Source organism: Agrilus planipennis, unplaced genomic scaffold (assembly GCF_000699045.2).
Source record: "Agrilus planipennis isolate EAB-ADULT unplaced genomic scaffold, Apla_2.0 scaffold114, whole genome shotgun sequence".
Lineage (NCBI taxonomy): Eukaryota > Metazoa > Arthropoda > Insecta > Coleoptera > Buprestidae > Agrilus > Agrilus planipennis.
In genome coordinates, this window is record NW_020442440.1 from 761,270 (window position 1) to 778,347 (window position 17,078).

The 17,078-nt window shown below is 35.8% G+C and overlaps 1 protein-coding gene and 1 long non-coding RNA gene across 2 annotated transcripts in view; one reads left to right on the plus strand and one right to left on the minus strand.

Moving 5' to 3' along the window:
• LOC108736208 (protein tiptop) overlaps positions 1-17,078 on the plus strand; it is a 222,814-nt gene that overhangs the window by 78,639 nt on the left and 127,097 nt on the right. The gene's annotated exons all lie outside the window — the stretch shown is intronic.
• Positions 12,870-17,078, minus strand: part of LOC108736213 — a 165,085-nt gene continuing 160,876 nt past the window's right edge. The window contains exon 4 of the long non-coding RNA XR_003232301.1: positions 12,870-12,912. This is a non-coding gene — a long non-coding RNA (uncharacterized LOC108736213). The remainder of the gene's footprint in view (positions 12,913-17,078) is intronic.

Consider the following 17,078-nt stretch of genomic DNA (forward strand, 5'->3'; position numbering starts at 1 on the left):
CATCCATCCGTTTGTTCATTTCGTTCTCGTCTTTACTATCCATTGTCTAATCTATAGTGTTGGTTGGTTGGCTGGTGGCTGGTGACGATGTCTAAAAAAATATGAAGAGCAAGGATGAACTGGCGACTACGGTCGTTTCACTAATTACACGCAGCTCGAGAAGCCATCATCCTCTTCTTTTTTTTTTTAAATTCCTTTCACTCAAAAAGGTTTTATTGATAATAGAAAAGTTCCTCAAAGTTTCAGCGGCGACGACCGCATTAGGTCTATTTATCTTCCTAATGAAATTCAAGAGTTATTTTAAGGAAAAGGTGTAAATTCCATCTAACGTCAACGTTTCAGTGTATATTCAGTCCGATAATGGGACGATAAATGTAGATAGTGTGGCGGATTGGAGATGCTGCAAATCCTCTAGTATTAGACCAGAAATTAGTAAACGATAATTCAGAAACGGAAGAGTGGTATTATCATACCAGGAAAACTCAGTACCTACCGAATTTTTTTGTCGCTCAAAATTCTAAGATCATAGTAGAAGAAACTTAGAGTAAAGGCTCCAAGGGAATTATTGTTCACCTACTAGAGTTCAGGGTGAGAGTCGACGCTGCAAAAGGATTGTTGTTCATCTACTAGAGTTCAGGGGTGAAATTCGGCGCTCCAAGAGGATTATTGTTCACCTACTAGAGTTCAGGGGTGAGAGTCGACGCTCCAAGAGGATTATTGATTACCTTTTCATTTACTTAAGATCAAGTTAAGCATTTCTATTTGGGTGTTCCAGTTGTAAAGTTTTTAATGAACCCTTTCAGTCTAACTATCCAGTTATGATACAAGTTTCCGTTGAAGTCACTCTCCAATACTTTCGGCTGTACTTTTGTCATAATATTGAGCAAAGGTTTCCCGTATCATTTCCTGGGACCAATTATTACTAGGAGTTAAGCGGAACTCTGTGGGTGTCGGGTGTCAATATATTCTCATGTCTGGATTCAGTAAATCATCATAGTCCAAGTACAAGACTGACATGTCCCTCTAGGATTGTTCTAATGTTTAAATTGGTTTCTAAAATAATTATCGACTTACTAAAAGTTTTAAAAAATAATCATTATCATCAGTATATCTGATCTATGAGTGTAAACTTTTTGGCTAACAGCGAGTGTATCTGTTTAGCAACATTATTATGCCTGTCGGTGTATTGTCGGCTGGCTAAAAATGAGCAACCCCTACTGATGTGGTCAATTGTTTCGAGAGATGTGTTGCATGTTCGGCATATGTCAGATGAAATTGTGGGATTTTTAATAATATATTTTTCATAGTTTTCTGTTTTTATTATTTTGTCCTGAATCGCTATCACGAATCCTTTTGTTTTTGAGAATATATTTCCTTTCTTAAACCACATCTTAGAAGCTTCTTTATCTATAAGTTCCTACTGTTGTTGTTTCAGGTATTTTTCATGAAGCACTTTCGATTTCCACATTTCAATTTTGAATTTTTCTTTCATAATTTTGTCTTCAGGATTAAAATCTAGATCATTAAGGTAAAGTGATGTAGATCAAATTAATAACTTGTTTGTAAAGCAGATTTTTAATATCAATTATTCCTCTTCTTATTACTATTATTATTGTTATTATTCATTTGAGTTATTGCAGCTCTGTTAGTTAGTTTCGTCGAAGTATAATTTCTTCTTCGGCGTCGGCGCGCGTTGTAACCGAACGAGCTGTTTAATAAACTGTTAATTGAGAGAACGCGGTCCAGACAGCTGATGATTGTCTTTTGATAACAACAAACCTATATCGCTTGTTCAACTTGCAACTCCCCGGATCCTTTCAACCCTTTCGACGGCTCTCTTTCTCTCTCTCTCTCAATCGACGCTCTTTGTAAACTGTTCCTCAATGCCGGTCCGTCTTATTACGTTGAAGATAAAATTCGATGACAGCTATTATTCCGCGACTGTTGGGCGCTAACTTAGTTAATACAAACCGAAAAAACAAAAAATAGAAACTGCTCCAAACTTGTTTAATTAAAATTTTGACTGTCTTTATGTCAAAGCGTTTCAATCAGCAAGATTTTGATGCCTATCCTGTTTTACCTCTTTAAATTAGTTTCGTTAAAGTTTGTAGATATGGGACAAGTGGGGAACTGGGTTAACAGTCAAATAGAATTAGGGACTTCCAATTTTCCCAGTTGTCCTATAAAAATTTTAATGTGTACATTTATACATACATTCATACAACTACAGTTTTTTTCAATTACACACATATTAGGTAGTAGATAGATAAATCCGGAAAAGGAAGCAAGAACTTCGATGAAAAGCACTAAATAGTATCGCCTGCAAATTAACGTGACCTATATCGCTATAAAGTCTCATTATCAAGGGCGCAACAAGGGGGGGGGGGTCAACGGGTGCCTCAGCACCCACTCGATTGGGTTGAGCACCCTGACAATTCCAATCGACTCAGATAATAACTTAACTTGAATTTTCGGTTCAAATAGTTCAAGCTAGTAAAACTAGAACAACCCATATCCTTAACTATTTGCGATTTTGTAAACAGTAATCTAGGTCCACCTCTATCCCTCCTAACTTCCGTTTCTGCCTTTAATATGTCTCTGACTAGACCTTCATGCCTGAGACGGTGTTTTACTAACCTATCTCGCCTATTTGTTATTGACTTCCATAGAGTCCTCTGTTCTCTTACTCTTTCTAATACTTCTTCATTTCTAATCTTCTCTATCCACGGTATCCTCATCATTCGCCTTTAACCACCTTGACGTGACTTCTTTTGATTGAAGGCGACTCGACCCTGTGCTATCCTCTGCTTTATATCCCTACTACTCCTTCCGTCTTGACTTATCTGACTTCCTAGATACCTAAATCGGTCACTTCTTCTAGCTTTTCGTCTCCTATCTTTATATTCGCTCTTTCTATACTTTTCCTTCCCTTGCATCCCCGTATCTTTGTTTTACTTTTATTTATTTTCATACAATATTGTTTTGTCAATAGCGCTTCCATTTTATTTAAAGCTATTTCTAACTCCTCCTTGCTAGATGCCAATACTGACTTAATTGTAGCGCACTGCGAAAAGTCGTGTGCAGAACTGCTTGATGCAGCCCAGTTCAGTAATGGTAGTAATAATCGACTAATCGATAGTTCACATCATTAAATAAAACCACCTTCTTCTCTCGGTACAACCTGTAGATGTCTACGGACGATGTAATTGAACCGATAAGAACGGTGTCGTCCTGTGATACATGAAACGTCTGTCCGTCTGTCTGCCTGTCGGTCGGTCGTATCGGAGACGTATTATTTAGAAATTAAAAACATCATAATACTGTAGAAAAGTGCCGCGTCACAAGCGGAACATCCATCAGTAGATTGACAGTTGGAAGTCAGCGAAGCGTTTTCGATCGGAAGATTGACAGTGCAGGACAGGACTGACCGCGGAACAATCGGCTACAGATGGCGCGACGGGCGTGCAAGTCACGGCCCACTTAGATGAACTCATGACAAGCTATTCAAATCATCGTTCTGCAATCACAAATCAAAGACGGGCCGGGCATTCCCTTATTAGTTTCTGAAAGGCCGACAAAAGATATATCTGCCCCGGTTATAATAATTAAGATACTGGTCTGGTCCGTTTCGTTTTAGGACTCACGGCAATCTGGATCCATCGGTCTCAAACCTATTGTTACATTGTTACTGTCGTTATTATTATTATTGTTGCGTTTATCATAACGTTGTTGTCAGCCACGAATTTTTCACTATATCGATCTCTCAATTCACTTGGTTTCTCTGTCTGACTACTACCGTTGCCGTTCGAATTTCGTTTCTCTCTGTCTCTCTGTCTCGCATTACCATGTAAAAGGTCTTATTTGACAATAACATTAAAAATCAACGCTTCAGTTGTTTAACGTAAACAGATGATTGTCCGATAAATATCGAGTTAATGTCGACTAATTAAAACAAAAGGTATGTTTGGCATTATCAAGGACTCGTGCAGGATTGTCTTGCATACCCAAATACGGTCAAACTTTGACAAATAAAACTTTCATGTGCCACAAAAGTTATTTCGTTTAACAAGACCTTTGAGTTCTTGTAGTTACATTACTTTTTTTATTTAAATTCTGTTTTCAAATCATCGAACTACATTTATCGCAAACTGTTGCTATTCGAATTTGAGTCTAGAGGCCATCACAGGTTGGAGTTGCTTCCTAACGTTTCGTTAGCAGAGGTCCTTCCACCTCCGATGCGAATTGTGGTCCACATCTAGACCCGAATCAGGTCGGCATCAATTTACCAACTGATCGAGAACATCTTTACCAATTTGTCAATATTTATCGCTTATAATTTTTTTTTGAAGAAGTCTCTTTAAAACCCATCATCGGCGACTCAACTCTGTACTATCCTTTGCTTCATATCCCTACTGTTCCTTCCGTCCTAACTTATTGTCTTCCTAGATACCGAAAATCAGCCACTTCTTCTAATTGTTCTTTCCGTACTTTTTCTTCCCTTGCATACCAGTATTTCTGCTTTACTTTTTATTTTTTGTCATTTCCATTTTATTGAAAGCTATCTCTAACTCCCTCTTGCTAGATGCGCTAATACTGCTATATCATCTGCAAATCTAAGCATACTAATCTTTATATCCATCCCTGATACAGTTGTACTGTCTTTAATGATATTGATCGCGTCTTCGATGTATAAATTAAAAAGTAGCGGTGACAGTGCGCATCCTTGTCTGACTCCCTTCCTAATATTTAGTTCTCTTCCCATATTATTATACAATTGATTACCGATATATCTTTCTCCCAAAGGGCTAAATCCCAAACCTCTTCCTCCTTACGAATCCGCCATCACACCGCATTATAAGTTCCTTCGTTTTAAGTGCAGTCAAATGGAGTAGTAAAGTCAGAACTCATTTGTATGTTGAATAAATAATTGATCCACAAACTTTTCTTTGTGACTCATTTCCACTTTGATATTTTATGTTTACTTTAGAAATAGTCGTCAGATAATTGGACCGTTTCTCATTTTCACTTGCTCTTTTTTCGTACTGTTTTCACTTCCAAGATATTTCCTTCGTCCTGTGAAGTATCACGCAGCTGACACCGGTCTCACTTAAGTAATTTTTTATACCTAATACTTCAAACGGATGTTCCACATGATACGTCCAAGTTTGTTTTTATCTCTCGATCAAGAATCAATTGGACTCGATTTAAAATATGGAAACTGCGAAATGTTAATTCAAGGTGTCATACGTTTGAGCGTTTACAATAAATCTGATTACATTATGGGCAATTCGCTTGCAAGGAGTATAAATTTATGTTTGAAATTCGCAACATTTGCAACAATTTGCTCCAGTTTACACCCTAATTGAATTAATAACTGTCTCTTTTAACAAGTAATTTATGTTTTCATTCCGACTAGGATGTTTCTAATGAATGGCTAATGCACCATTAAGAAATAGAGAAAATACTATCGCAGTACATGTGACGGATCCTGTCTGATAGTACCTTGTTAATGTTTCCTGTCAAACGGACATACCATATTATCAATTTAAAATAGTTCTCTTTCGTGCTTAAAACACAATTTAAATCCTTTAACGGTGAAACATCTCATGATAAAGAAACCCAGAAGTGATCTCATGATGAGTTGATCAGACCCATTTCAAAATCTTGAAAATACTGATTTATCAACCGTATTTTTTTCAGTTATAATTCCATTATTTTTACAATTAGAAGTAGTGTAAATTAGTGGCGAATCGTGATGAAATAAAGATGGCGTTCTGTAAATGTTCATTCACCTATTTTTAGTAATACGTAATTTAAATCTAATTTTTTGGCAGTAGAACTGCAGCACCGCCTCTTGTATGAATGCTTTTAATTATTGAAGAATAATTAATCCAAGAATTATAATTGTATGGATAGATTAAAAGGCGACAAAAAATTACTCGAGACTGGACTTTCTGATTAGTAATAAATCAAAAGTGGTTGTTTTTCCTTTTTAATCGTGTATAGGAATGAAAAGTAATGATATTGAAAAGTCGTTAGCTGTTTTATTAATTACAGTGTTATTTAGTTGTAATAGTTGCATTTGTGTTTATGCTAATTTGCGGAAACATGCGCTGCGACACCTAACATACGTTGCATACAAGTTTTGTCCTATAAATCATTTGAAATAAATGCATAAATAAGTAAATAGTTTAAAAAAAATGGTATTTATTTAACAACCCAAACGTTCAATGTGGAATTTGAAAAGCTAGTGTACAATAAATAGAGCTTGTGATAAGAAAATTATAAAATTTCGTAATTTGTAATTATTTTTAAAAAAAAATTGGTTCAATTTAAAAGCCCAGAAATACGTTTCCGTCTTTATGTTTCAGAGAACAAATTTGTATGATTAGTTACCGTAAAAATTGTTATTGTTTTGTTCTCCTTCAGTATTTTCCCATGTGCTAGACTCACGAGTCGCTACTGTATTACACGTTGTGCGACTTTTAAGGTAAGCGCACACTAGAGCGTAGCGGACTTGCGGATGATCGGAAGGCAACGCATTTGTTTATTGTCAAGGCCCACTGGTCAGTAAATCTTTTAACTCCACACGACACGAGCAAAGATCAGCCACAATAGATGAAGAGGTTTGCATTGTCTTTTAATTAGAAAAGGAATTTCAGAAAGATCGGAAGAAACGACTATATTTGATAACATAATAAGATATGTGCAGATCTAAACATTTTTGATGAATTTTCTCTTTTATTTGACCACTTAGAACAGGATGATAGAAAATGTAATTACTTTTGGATGTCCAAGGATAGATTTACAGAGTACTGGATGAGCTACTACATTGCCCATCACCGGATGCAGCAGGTGCATTTTAATTCTAACGCTCGCTCCGTCCGTTCGCTGCACTGCAGTGTGCGCTTACCTTTAGTTTAATAATGTTAATTTTTATTCGGCGTTACAGTACACAAATATAACGTTTTGTGAATGTGCATGTGTATATTATCGATTCTGTGGGGTTTTCTTTATCGAATTAATCATTGTTTACCTTCGTACCATTATTGGAATGAAAGTAATGATTTTATAAAGCAATTACTGCTAATAAATAAAAGGCTGGTATTTTCTAAAAGTGACTCCGAGTGAAATAAATAATGGTCAACTCATTTAGGTATCGCAGCGTCTGATTAATTGCGCTCTCTGTGTTCGATTACCATTTTTACTGTGCAGGTTAATTAAAAATAATTAAGTGCGCTTTAATAGAGAGACGAAACGACCTCCAAAACTCAATTACAAGCTCATTCTTACAACGATTTAATAAATTTAACGATTGTTGTTGATACGAGAAATTGACATACGGGTATTTTTTGTTTAAAGTCAACATTCTTTTATATTATACTATTCTGTTGTTTAGTTTAGCCATTGCGGTAATTGTAAACTGTCACAGAGGCAATATCATTAGGTGATCAAGGGTTGCGGAGATGCAGAACACAGTTTCTCTACATGGAATTTTAATTTGGGGCTTCTTCAGGTGGAAGAATACTCATGTCAGAATCCGAGACATGATTATTTTTTCACGCACAACATATTAAGAGACAGAAGGAGGTACAATCCCGATCTAGAATTCATTCTAATTTACTAAACTGAAGCTATTATTAACAATGCTATACTCTAAAACAACGGTCGGCAACACCAGGTCAAAGTAACAAGTATGTTTGACCTTTGAAAGCCACCGCTATCATATTTTGGAGGAGGGAATATGTTTTTCCTGGACCTCGATAAAAATTTTCAAAACCATCCGGACTCCACCTAAAATTCTTGCCGACCCCTGCTCTATACGAACGGTCGGCGACTGATGGACTACAGTCCAGGTCTGGACCGCGAAAGGTGAAAAACCGGACCGTCAAAAATTTTTTGAAAGTAAATTATTAATAAAATAATTTTCTGATGAAAACAAAGTATTTTTAGAGTTTTGATAGCCATCCTTATCATATTTTTGGAGAAAGGAATATGTTTTTTCTGGACCTCAACAAATATCTTCGAAAACATCCGCATCCCACCTAAGATTACCTGCTTTATAATTTATTTCAAAGGATAAAAAACACGCTAAAGCATAAGTAACACCCTCAAAAGACTTGCTCTATTAATCGCGTAGCCTAATCCAACATGGGTTTAGATGAACCGTCTTCACATATTGATGCTTAATTTGACATTAAAAAGATGTCTTTTTTTAGTTTGTTTAGCCAACAAAAATACTAGTTTGCAAGAAAAGAATAAGTGGGGAAAGAGCGAATATAAAAGTAGGAGACGAAAGTTTAGAAGAAGTAACTGATTTTAGGTATCTAGGAAGTCAGATAATAGGGACTATAAAGAAGAGGATATCTCAGGGTCGAGTCGCCTTCAAAAAAAGAAGTCACTTCTATGTTTGCGAACGATTGAATTAGAAATTCGAAAAAGATTAAAGGTGTTTTTTGAAGTGCGGTGCTGTACGGATGCGAAACATGGTCGCTGGGTGCAGCCGAAAAGAAAAGGTTAGAAGCATTCGAAATATGATGTTACCGGCAAATTATGAAGGTAACGTGGATAGAAAAGGTTAGAAATGAAGACAATAAAATGAATAGGAGAACAGAGGACTCTATGGAAGTCAACAAAAAATTGGCGAGATAGGTTAGTAGGACACCTTCTTAGACATGAAGGTCTAGTCTAGGGTTGCCACCTTTTCAGGCTTTACATAAAGTATTTCTCGACTAAAAGGTTAAAAAAAAAGTACTCAGCATAAAAATAAAGTATTTTATTTTTTGTTTTTAAAAACATATTTTTTGTTACACCTAGCAGCCAGTAACAAATTGCTGTCGCTCTTAAATATATTAATAGCCTCTAAACATGGCAAACAAAGATTTAAGTAAACTAAAAGTTCATTTTTAATTAGTTTTAATGAAGCTTTATTCCTGTCGTCCCGCCACTTTGCGTTCATAACAGAGAATACTCTTTCTGTAAATGCTGAAGTGGCCGGAACGGACAGCAAAAGTGACACTACTTTGAACAGATTCGGGAAATCAGGTTGTTCCGTAAATATGGCTTGCCATTTTTCTGTGCAATATTATTGATGTAAAAATACTCTGAATTTCGAATATTCGCTTTCAAAATTACGATGTTTACTTAAGGCCTTAAATAAAGCATTTTTGCGTACTTTATGTGTCTTGTAAAGTATAACGTACGCACAGTCGAAATAGAGTACAATACTTTATAATAAAGTACGGGTGGCAACCCTAGTCTAGTCAGAGACACATTAGAGGCAGAAACAGGAGTTAAGAGGAGTAGAGGTAGACTTCGAGTTTTACGGAAATGCGAAGATTAGCTCAGGATAGGAAGGAGTGGAGGTGTGTGTCCAGTCACTTTTAGGACTGACGACCTGCGATAATGATAGCCATTGCATTCCGCTATTTGGTTGTTATTACTTGGCTACCTTTTACGTATTCGTCACTCATTCAGTAGCCGGTTAAGAACATTTCCCCTGGGAAAAACTCCGCGACTCAAAACACCTTTAACTCTGCACGGTACATTTTCAGTATTATACGCGGGTAATATCGGCTGTCGTTTTGTCGTCCGTTTCAAGTCCGAAGAACAATGGCACATTATTGAAGGTGTACAAGTGCTCAACGTACAGCAAGCAGTAACACAACACAACAACGGTGAGTGTTCGGTGCACACAGGTGTCACACTGCGGCCCGCCGTTGCGGCAATACATCAACACACAATGGTGAATAAAATAAATCAACCGACGTAGGAATGAGAGAGACAGAGATGTAGAGTGAGTGAATGAGTTGAGTGTGCGGCTTTGATAACTGACACCTGTTGTAAACTTAACACAGTGTACACAGGAAGTCATATAGTGTTGGTAAACGAAACGAAATAATATCACGATAATTTTGTGCATTGCCTTTATACTTCAAACACGATTATTAATGGGAACTTTAAACACAAAGGCGCTCAAGAACGGACACGCACACACAGACACACACAGACAGAGGAGAGAGACGTACGTATGCGGTCCGTATAGGGGCTTGTTTGCATGTTAATAATCCGGATAAAAGCCAAAAAGTAACCGATGCGGCGCTAGCGATGTGAAAAGCTAGCGCTACATGGTCCCATAGCGCGCTCAAAGTTGTACACGTAATGTATGCTCACTTGTATGTGCCTGATACGTAACAACAACGCCTGATAGACATCTAGAAATATGTGTCCTGTTCTGTTATTTATTGCAACCCGTAAAACTCTAATTAGACTTTCGTATGTTACGTTTGCCTAAAAGAGAATCAAGAAAATATTAAGGAAGTATGTAATGTAAGGTAATATAATAGTAAATTTAATGGCCTACAGTGCACTTCACGTTTATGCCACAATTTGGGTCCAAGAAGACCCTGTATATTAGATATCTTGTACTCCTGAAATAAAAAATCTGTAGAATTTGTTCAGGAAAATGATTCCCGAAGATACAAATGTAATGAAATACAGTGGAACCTTGATAACTTAAACTTTTTTAAAATAAAAACCCTGGGATCGAAAGAGGAGGAAGGAAGTTATGGGGGTTGAAGGTTGATTATTTTGACAATTTTCACACACTATAATTCAAATAAAATCCAATAAAAAAATATTTTCAAGCGGGTAGAGGTGGGGGATCGAAAGAGGGTGGTCACTTAAACAAAACCCGATAACCTAACCTAACCTACCCTATTGATAAAGATATTTAAATAATGTTTATTATAACTTTCTCAATATTTCTATGTATTTTTCATTAGTTTTACCTTTGAATATTGTTTAAGAATGACTATGTAAATATTTACATGCCTAGAAATATATAAAAATTGGCATCTTTATTAACTTTGAACTCCTATAACTTTTTATGGGGATGAGACCGCCACGAACTTTTTATGGTACAGTGGTGGGGGAGACCTCCTCTTTCGACCACCCCACTCCCACCCCAAGGTGGTGGGGGCCATCATCTAGACCTTTACCTTAAATTTTAATAATAGATTATTTCCTATAGTTTTCTTTGGCACATTGATTACTCAGGTTAGTTTATTTCTTTATTTCATATAAGGCCATGTGTCACCTCGGCGACCAGGTATCAAATTCTTAAGATAAACTTTTAATATAGCCTAAAATGACTCATTAATATTTCGTTCTTTCATACACTTACATTGTTACCATAGTTTATGTAAACGAAAAAAAAGTTGCAGTTAAATTGTGTATTCGATGTCTGCCCTTTTGTCTACTGTTACATACTTGAGTTAATTTTTATTCGCCATTACATGTTCATCATCAGATTTTCTTTNCCTTGATAACTTAAACCTCGATAACGTAATAACCTCTATAAATTCATAAAATTTTGTGTTCCCTTCCCCTCGGAGTCCAAAACCTCTATTACTTAAAATAAAAACCCTCTATAACTTAAACGAATAATTTGGGCATCGCACCTCAGTAAGTAGTGAAAAATGGTTTGAATCGGGAGAAAGTCTTCTATGTAAAAGACATAGAATTGCTGAATTTCCTAATTTAGAAAAATGCTTGTTTACTAGGTTTAGACAGTATAGAAATATGTATAATCCATAATTTTAAAGCTTAAACTGAAACTTGATCATTATATTATCGAGGTTCTACTGTAGTAAAAGGAGATTTTTACGGAACGTTTCAATCGTAACTGTTCCGGAATCATGTGATTTCGGAACGAACGAACGAACAGGTCGAATGAAGTTATGCGTAATCATAGCATACGGTAGCCTTTGTGGTATATGATAAGCGAATACACAACCACCAAGAGTATAATAATCTCACAATCTCCACTTTTTTGCACGGTGCTTTGATGGTTCAGTGTTCCGTACGTTCTCTTTTTACATTATTGTTTGTGTTACCACGGATCACTAGTCGTATGTGGTCACTTGTAAATTCTTAAAGGTTATGCTGTATTTATAAATAAGTTTCATTCCGTTTTACGAAGAACGCTGCGGAATGTGACAACAAAAATAACGTTTTAGAATCCGATAATTGAAATATTAACTACGATGTGTGTCTACAAAAATCAAAGGTTTTCGAAAGAAGGGAGTGCTTGTTTTGTATTCCAAGAATCCAAGGATTTCACTCGTTGTTCATTTTACTATATTAGCTAAAGAAACACACATATAGCATAAGTATTTGTTGTGGTGAAATCTCTCTTCAGAAAACAATTAATTAGTTGCTAATGGACAGGTATCACGTGATGATTTATGTATCCTTCGAGGAAATTTTAAAAGCATCCGTCTCTGCCTACATATTCTGGTGACTTATTTAATAACATTTAATGTTTAAACCATAGAAAGAGGAGGTAACAACTATGCGCCTTTCTAATCATCAGTTCAATTTGCATACGTGAATAATTATTTTGAATGGTTCTTTTAAATTAGTACATAGCAAAGCCAGTTCCGCTTCTTCACGTGAAATTCTGATTGAAATATGTATTATAATACGACGAACGAAAGAATAAATAATTTATGGAAAAATTCGATTTGATAAACGGTTAGCAGATGTGTGTCTACAAAAAATATGAGATGCAGTATGTCACGGTTCTCTTATTAATGGTATTTTTAAACACATAAGTTCTATTGATTGCATTCTCCTTATTTAAATTATAAATCCACGGTAGAGATCTGCATTTATAATTATGTTTTCGATAATTAACAACATGTTGCACACGTTCAATTCCAATGACAGTTTTAAATTTACCGAGTCTGACATTCAACATTAATATTTGGCTTGAACTATTTGTAGCTGAGATCATAATTTGTAGTAAAAAAATAATAAAAATCAGGTACTTAGGTAATAAATAAATAAAACTAAAAGAGACTCACCCTAAAGGTTGGAATCGGGCGGACGGCACGAACTGTACTTCACCTAAAACCACATACATTATACCTAAGAATCAACTCACATATTATTAGTGACAATCGTTTATAAAAGGCTCAAAAAATGATAAATCTGCTTGAAATAGTAAATAAAATCTAAAAATTAATCTGCATTTTTATTAGTTATTTAAAAATCTTATGTCTATTGTAGTTGGAGCATTTCTAAACATGGTACAGTTAATAATAGACCCTGTTTTATAGGAGTCAGTTGTTTTTAATTGTTCATACATACATTGTTGCAATTTTTTCCATCTTTAATTCAAATCATTTATTTTCCGATTGTCTACTTTGTTATTTACACCATAATATCTTTATAGTTATAGGTTATAATTATTAAAAATGTACTTAAAGTTCATTGATATAACAGTAGCGACCTTTGCTGATGTATTTTCTTTCATGCAAAAACGCTGTTAATATGCCTTGAAAAATTATTCGTAGCTAATTTACATAGATAAACAATTTGTCTGATCATTGTTTATAAATTCATTGATTTGGAAAAGCTCACAGAATTTAACCGCGAAGTAAGTAAATGTTAATCTGGAGATCGCTGCGAAGCCAAAATTGAAAGAAAGTTAAGCTATAAAACTAGAAAAAAGAAAAATACAGTAGATAGCTCAATTTTTTAGTTGAATGATCTGTTTATTTTGCGTAAGAATTATTATACTTTTCATTCAACTGCTTTATCAGTTTCTGCTTCAAGAGAATTGAAATCATCGAAAACTCTAAGGGGCAAAAAAGAATAAGCTTAAAAAAAAGTAAAATTCATTTTATTTAAGCAATTCGAACAACATTTTAATGCAATATTTTCGCATTGTCGTCAAAGAAAGTATTGAAAAGTAGCTGAAAAATCGACTGAAAAGTGAATAAAAATAAAGCTGTACCTCTCTGAAGAAGTAAAGGTAGGAGGAAGCTTGAAAGATGTTTGTTTAGCACAGTACATTAAGGGCGGAATAGGACGGGGTAGAAATAAGTCGTTTTCGTACATAAGTAACAAAACTATAGTCGTAAAAGTTTATATCAACAGAATAAGAAAAACTATTTATAAATCTAAACAAGATTTGTCGTTTGATTGACATTTGATACGATCTATAACGAAAAGGTTTTACTGAGTTGATACCGTAGAACAGAAAAGTTGATGAAGGCGTTGGGAACAATTGCTAGTAAAGAGTAAAATTAATAAAAGACTTGCTCCAGCAACTATGAAAGGAAAATAGTTTACGACAATATAATCAGTGGCGCAACTACAAAAGCGCTGTGTCATATAATTTTATCAGGGAGGAAGGGGACCAAAAACTAAAAATGTTGAACTACTACAGAACATTTCAGAAGACCGCTTACAGACAATTTCTCTGTCCTGCCCAATTAAACTACCTGAGGTTAATAAGGGAAAATTTGTTACTGGTGTTACACCCTCGTCGGGAATCGAAACCAATGCTCACCAAGGATGTGACAATAGCACCAAATTTTCCCTCACGATCCTGAGGTAGTTCTAGTGGGTAAAAAATTGAAAACCAATTCCATTAAGATTACTAAAAACTATCGAAAAACATTTTATAGGGTTGTTCGGAAAGTCATTTCGTTTTTTCCCGACAGAGGATTTAATTGTATTGTTTTGCACCCAACTTCACATTTAAGCCGTATAATTTTTATATGCTTTGAGAGCTCATATAGCAAGGCTTGTGTGTGAAAAATTCCAATTAATTCTACGCAGTAGTTTTTGGTTGGTGCCCTTTTAAATATGGAGAGCGATAAGCAGCATTTTCGACATATCTTACTGTTTTACTACAGAAAGGGTAAAAATGCTGTTCAAGCCAGAAAGAAATTGACTGATGTGTATGGAGAAGGTGTGTTGACAGTACGCCAGTGCCAGAACTGGTTCGCTAAATTTCGATCCGGCAATTTTGATGTCGAAGATGCACCACGTTCGGGAAGGCCGGTTGAAGCTGATAAAGACGCGATAAAGGCATTAGTTGATGTGAACCGGCGAATAACAACACGTGAGATCGGATTGAGGTTAAATTTATCAAATTCAACAGTTTATGACCACTTGAAAGGCCTGGGATTATCCTCGAAGCTCGATGTATGGGTTCCCCATGTTCTCACAGAGAGAAATCTGTGTCGCCGCATTGACGTCTGCGATTCGCTTCTCAAACGTCACGAAAATGATCCGTTTTTGAAGCGCATCATCACTGGGGACGAAAAATGGGTTGTATACAACAACGTCAAACGCAAGAGGTCATGGAGCAAAAAAGATGAACCGGCTCAAACCATTTCCAAAGCCGATATTCACCAAAAAAAGGTGATGCTGTCTGTTTGGTGGGATTTTAAAGGAATCGTTTTTTTTGAGCTTTTACCGGATAACACAACGATTAATTCGGAAGTCTACTGTCATCAGCTGGACAAACTGAATGATGCACTTCAACAGAAAAGGTCAGAACTAATCAACAGGAAAGGTGTAGTGTTTCACCAAGACAACGCGAGACCTCACACAAGTTTGGTCACTCGCCAAAAGCTTTTACAGCTTGAATGGGATACAATGCTACACCCACCATATTCTCCAGACCTGGCACCATCGGATTATTATTTGTTCCGGTCACTCCAAAATTTTTTAGACGGTAAAACCTTCACCTCAAATGAGGAGGTCAAAAACCTCCTCGATCAGTTTTTTGCCAGCAAAGACCAAAAATTTTATGAGCGTGGAATTATGCTACTACCAGAAAGATGGCAAAAGGTGTTGGACCAGAACGGTCAATATATAATTTAATAAAGTATTTGTTTATTATACGAAAACTGTCTTTCATTTCCACAAAAAAAAAAAACGAAATGACTTTCCGAACAACCCTATAATAACTACTGAAGAACATTTTATAGGATCGTTGAGAGACAACTTGTCTGTTTTGCCCATCGATAGTTCCGCCACTGTACGTATACATGGAAACTTAATAGAAACGGTGACTGAACGCTTAGCTAGCTGGTTGTTGAAATGCCAACAAATTGTCACGGGAAGGTGTCGATCTTTTCCGATACCTGAGTCTCATACGTTCGATCTCATGTTACACAAGACGTGGCAAGGAGTGATACGAAGTGTCATAATTGCATTACAACGTAAGTGCGCATATAATTACCTAATGCGTGTTCTAGTGTATGTACATGTGAATTCAAAAGTAAAGGATCAGTTACGGTTTCACGGTATCGCATGTTCTGTCATCAATGAGGTGAACAACTAAATACGACACGATACACATTCACCGCAAATATGAGGATGACTGTAAAGGTGCATCTAGACTAAGCGAAATATTTCTCGTTTATCTTAGAACGATTAAAAGGGTTACAACGAGGATTAGCTTTATTTTACATTTATTGTTTGTAAGACTAAAAGGGTTAGAAATTATCAAAACTGAAACCAATAATTTCGATATCTTAGCAGTCGAAAAGAAACCTGTTCGATTCCGAATTTCTATGGATCATCTAGGCATATACTGAAGCAGAAGAGTCTTCATTTCTCTCCAACCACCACCACCACCATCCGCCCATTCCTAATATACCTGAAGGGAAACTAAAGATAGGTTTCCGCCGTACCCTCCGGCTTTGCACTGCGGTGCAGTTTTTTTTATTTGCAGACAAACACTTCTAATTAATGTTTTTTATTAATCGGACCTTTTCAGCATTGAAAATTAAGCTTAATATTACAGTGTAAACTCTTTATAACGTCACTCGATTTAACGACAAACTTCTTAGAACGTCGAAATTGCTTGACTTTGGTTGGTTTTCATTGTTTTCTATACAATATTACACTCTATATAGCGTCACGCTCACTCTATTTAACGACAAAAATGCGGCATTATAAATCTTTGAGCAGTACTTTCTAAGTTGCCGAAATAGATAAGAACTGCAGCTGTGTACGTTGTTGAAGAAGACGATCCTGTCCCTCCACCAAGCATCAAACAAGCACTTGATGCAGCGAAACTATTAAAAAAATACTTTTTATATAATCAAATTGATCCAGCAGTATCTCAAGATATGAGTAAGATACGTAACAAAGTACAATTAAAATATTGGAGCAGCAAAAAACGTCAGACGAAGATAACAGGCTATACGCAATGTATGAATAATAATGTTCGTGTGCAAAATGTGTACTAATTAGTAAATGCACAT